We start from the raw sequence: 4,749 nt of genomic DNA, 5'->3' as shown, positions 1-4,749 counted from the left end.
GGGGGTTCGCCAGGAACCGCGGGCGGAGCGCGCCAAGTGCGCCGGGCGCGGGGCGGAGGCTCGGCCGTGCGCCGCGCGCCGGTGCGGGTCCCCGAGGCGGCGCCGGGCCCCGCCGCCCCCGGACGGCCCCAGCCCGCCGCCCCCCGCGCCGTCCCCGCCCCGGCGCTGCGCCGCTCCGGCTGCCCTCCGAGGCCTTCCCCAAACTTGGGCGCCGCCCTCCGACCGCAGCCCGGGCCGGAGCTCCCCGAGCGCGGGGCCGCCCCGTGTCCCCCACCCACCCCCCCCCCCGCGCCCCCGGGCCCCGACTCCCGCGGGCCGGACGGCACTTACCTCCCGAGGCGCCGCGCGGGAGAGCGAGGCGAGCTCTCGGCGGCTCCCGCTGGAGTGCGAGGGGCGCGGAGGAGCGCGCGCCTTTAAGACTCTTCCCCGAGACTCCGCCAGGTGGTGTCAGGCCGGCCGGGCCCGGGCGGCTCCTCACCCCCGCGGCCGCCCTGCTCCCGGCCCGCCCCGGGCAGAGCCGCAGCCGCGCGCTCCCACTGCGCGCCCCGCGGCGCCCGCTCCTGCCGCGCTGAGCCGGGAGCACAGGAGGACAGGATGGGGACAGCTGCGGACCCCCGGATGCCCCAGAGGAAGCCACTCATCCTACCCACTCTAGCTCAGGAGGGCCCGGGGCTGGGAGGAATCTTATTTTTTGGACCGGGTGCTGGGGTGGCGCCGGGGGAGGACCGGGCTGGAAAGTCTTGTCCAAGGACGTGCGATTACGTCCCCGCTGTCATCACCTTGGGACGCGCCTTAGGTCCGTGCTAAACCGGTCCTGTCGCCCTTGATCCAAGATGGCGAGCTGACACGCCTCCCCCAATCGCCGCGGACAAGACCGAAGCGATTAAACAGACCGAGAGCTGTCGCCACTTAAAACTAGGGGGAAGTGCCATTCACACTCCTGAACCAGAAAAGTTTAAGAGGACCCGAGGGAAGGTTGAAGGAACTCCAGTTCCTCCGGCGAGAAGCAGGAGTCGGCCTGCAAAGAGCCTAGAGCAAGCCTGTCCGCCGCGCGGCGGCTCCAAGTTCAAGGGAGCGAGTGCGTTCACCCGCGGGCCGCACCTGGGAACGCGGCGCAGGGCTCACGGCTGCCGCCCGGCGCGGACTGCCAGGCGCAAGCCACCGTTCTAGCCCCAGGCCATTATTAAAATTGTGACTCATGGGTCCTCCCTCTCAGAAATTATTTTTTGACATTTATATTGAGATTGCAGGCTGCATTAATAATTAACTCAGGTTTTCTGCCTCCGTTGTTTACTGTTTATACAAACGCCTTCCTCATTCCTGAGTTTCTCACTGTAGTTTCTCACACAACTGAAATGTTGCTTTGAGTAACCCCCCGGGAAGGACATGTGGGCATGGGGACTTTCTGAGTCTTTGCGCGTCCAGGAATGTCTCTGTTAACTTCCAAGCAGACACTGGTTGCATATAGGATCCTGTAGGATCTAGAACCCATAACCCTTTATGTACCCGTCTAAGATAGGGGTGTCGTTAGCACTAAACAGGAAAACGAGTGGAAAGTGTTTGCTTTGCTTTGTGGCTAATACACCTGGGGGATCCCTGGACCTAACTGTTTGTGACGACCCCTTACAAGTTATTGATTCATTGTCTTCTGGTTTTTATAGTTGCAGGAACTTCTCCTAGAGAAGTTTTAGAGAATAACATCATTCAGACCTTTCTTCCCTTTTTCTTTTTTTTTTTTGGCCACTGACTTTAGTTTTCTTCACTTTCTTGAAAGAAAAAAACAAACATATAGGTTCTGTTACTGCCTCCCTTATTAATTACTGTTACTGACCTTGGGTTAGTCCTTTCTTCTCCCCTCACCTGTAAAAGGAACAAATTGGGCTACATGACTGCTGTGGTCCCATTTAGCGCCAGGGGGCTGGGAGCCTATTAGCGGATGATTAAAAAGCAACCATCCCACCACAACAGGATAGCACTGCACGCCGAGTGGGATGGCTGTAATAAAAAAGGTAATAACCAGTGTTGGGAGGATGTAGAGAAATCAGAACTCTCATGCATTCCTGGTGGGAATGGGGAAAACGGTGTAGCCCTTGGAAAACAGTCTGGCAATCCATCAAAAGGTTAAACATACAGTTGCCCTATGACCCAGCAATTTCACTTTTAGGGATATCCTCAAGAGAAATGAAAACATTAGTCTACTCAAAAACTCGTATATGAATGTTTATAGTAGCCATTATTTGTAGGAACCCCAAAGGGGTTAACAACCCAAATGTCCATTAACTGATGAAGAGATACATAAAAGGTGGCATATTCCTATAACGCAATATTATTCAGCCGTAAGAGAAATGAAATACTAATGCATGCTACAAAGTAGATGAACCTTGCAAACGGTATGCTGAGTGAAAGAAACCAGTTACCAAAGACCACATGTCATATGCTTCCATTTATTCTGAAATGTCCAGAATAGACGGATCCATACAGACAGGAAGTGGACTGGTGGTTGATTAGCGCTGGGGATGGGGCTTGGGGGCTATGGGGACTGAATGCTAAGGAGAATGGGCTTTCTTTGGGGGCTGATAAACACTGTGATGTTGGTTGCACCCACCCTGTGACTACACTAAAAACCACTGTACACTTTAAATGCATGAATTAGATGGTATGTGGATTATATCTCAATACAGATGTTATATCCAAAGTCCTTCCTGAGCACGCAGTGAGTGTCAGGTGCTGGGGTGAGTACGGGGTTACAGAAGTGAATGAGATGTGGGCTCTGCGCTCGTGAAGCTTGCGTGAAGCTTACGGCACAATTGGGAGGTTAGCTCTTTCAGGATCTGCCAAAAGAACGAAACAGCGTCCTCCTCACACTGTGCACAAAGACTTCCATGGCCCATACAAAGACAAGACAAAGGTGACGCTTAGGTATTACTTTCCCGTTCTTTTTCCTCCTTTTCTCCTGCCCGGAAAGAAAAGGCTACGGTAGCCGTGAAGACTCAGTGGACTTTGGCTCTCAGAATAGTGTCTCCCCAGAGAGCAGCCGCCCGCAAAGCCATGGCGCAGTGATTAAGAGCAGCACCTGTAGACAGAGCCAGACCTCCAGGGTTCAAATCCCAGCCCTGCCTCTGGCCAGGCACATAGTCAAGTCACTTACCTTTTCTGGGCCTGCTTCTCTATGGGCAAAAGGGGCATAACAGTTCCTAAGTCATGAGGAGAGAATGAGTTAATATCTATAAAATGATAGCCTGCGGTGGGCGCCCGGTAAGTACTAGCTGATGCTACCACTCAGTCCTTGCTACCCATCTGCCAATCAAGGTGCTTGACTTAGCTCACAGACCTGCTATTTTCTCATGTCCCACTAGGTGGCGCAGACATACCACTTCGGACGCCGGAAAAGGGTCCCTGGGTCCCGGCATGGTTAACTCTGGGCTTTGATAAACCACCCCAAGAGTTTGCTCCTGCTGGTTCCATCTGTGAGCTCTAGATAGCAACATCATCTATGACTCGGCAGATCTCGCTAGTCAGTGCCACTCCCTGGGAAAAGTGTTCTCCAATCTAGAGAAACCAGTGCAGGTGTACAAATAAAGTGCGTGGTCCGGGGCAAAATGTCCGCTGTGCACCAGCTCAGGACCTGCTATGGAACGGTCGCTGTGATGCACCCTCCCAGGGCACCCTCCTCCTTTGGATTACAAATATTTTGTAACACCCTCCCTTATCATCCTGAAATGAAATTTACAATCATGCAGCTTTCCCGCACACATAACTTCCTCCTCCAACATAAGCCCCCCCGTGAGTGACATATGCAAAAAATAAAAAGAAAGTCACATTGGGCGCCTGGGTGGCTCAGTTGGTTACGCGACTGCCTTCGGCTCAGGTCATGATCCTGGAGTCCCGGGATCGAGTCCCGCATCGGGCTCCCTGCTCTGCAGGGAGTCTGCTCCTCCCTCTGACCCTCCCCCCTCTCATGTGCTCTCTCTCTCATTCTCTCTCTCTCAAATAAATAAATAAAATCTTTAAAAAAAAAAAAAAAGAAAGAAAGTCACATATAAGTCAAATAACACGCATTTCAATATGCTAATGCACCGCACAGCTACATTCAGTGATGTAGAGAAATAGTTTGCAGGCTTCCGTCTTGGAGTAGAATTACCAGGAAGACCTCTGTGACAAATGATATCTGATCGAGGCGAGTAGCTCTGGTGATTCCAACATCACCAGTGGCCACCGCCCTGGGCAACGTGATTTTTCAAAGCGGGTCAACACGTTTCCGTCGAGCTGCCGTCCAGCGAAGTTTGTGTATGTTAAGATTGTGCATCAAACAAATGTAGGGATCCAAAGGGGTATGTGCACCCCGATGTTTATAGCAGCAATGTCCACAGTAGCCAAACTGTGGAAAGAGCCAAGATGTCCATCGACAGATGAACGGATAAAGAAGATGTGGTGTATATATACAATGGAATATTATGCAGCCATCAAAAGGAATGAGATCTTGCCATTTGCAATGACGTGGTTGGAACTGGAGGGTATTATGCTGAGCGAAATAAGTCAAACAGAGAAAGACATGTATCATGACCTCACTGATATGAGGAATTCTTAATCTCAGGAAACAAACTGAGGGTTGCTGGAGTGGGGGGTGGGGTGGGAGGGATGGGGTGGCTGGGTGATAGACACTGGGGGGGTATGTGCTCTGGTGAGCACTGTGAATTGTGCAAGACTGTTGAATCTCAGATCTGTACCTCTGAAACAAATAATGCAATA

General features: G+C 52.6%; 1 protein-coding gene across 1 annotated transcript in view; it reads right to left on the bottom strand.

Annotated features, from left to right (window-relative positions):
- The window catches only part of NTN1 (netrin 1), a 178,762-nt gene extending 178,362 nt beyond the window's left edge, over positions 1-400 (bottom strand). Inside the window, exon 1 of the mRNA XM_032431864.1 lies at positions 331-400. The gene's annotated coding sequence lies outside the window, so the exon portion shown is untranslated. The remainder of the gene's footprint in view (positions 1-330) is intronic.
- Positions 401-4,749: the final 4,349 nt, after the last annotated feature.

The sequence above is a fragment of the Phoca vitulina genome, unplaced genomic scaffold (assembly GCF_004348235.1).
Source record: "Phoca vitulina isolate PV1807 unplaced genomic scaffold, GSC_HSeal_1.0 scaffold47, whole genome shotgun sequence".
Classification (NCBI taxonomy): domain Eukaryota; kingdom Metazoa; phylum Chordata; class Mammalia; order Carnivora; family Phocidae; genus Phoca; species Phoca vitulina.
The sequence above is the reverse complement of the archived record's forward strand: the minus strand, read 5'-3'. Positions and strand labels throughout refer to the sequence as shown.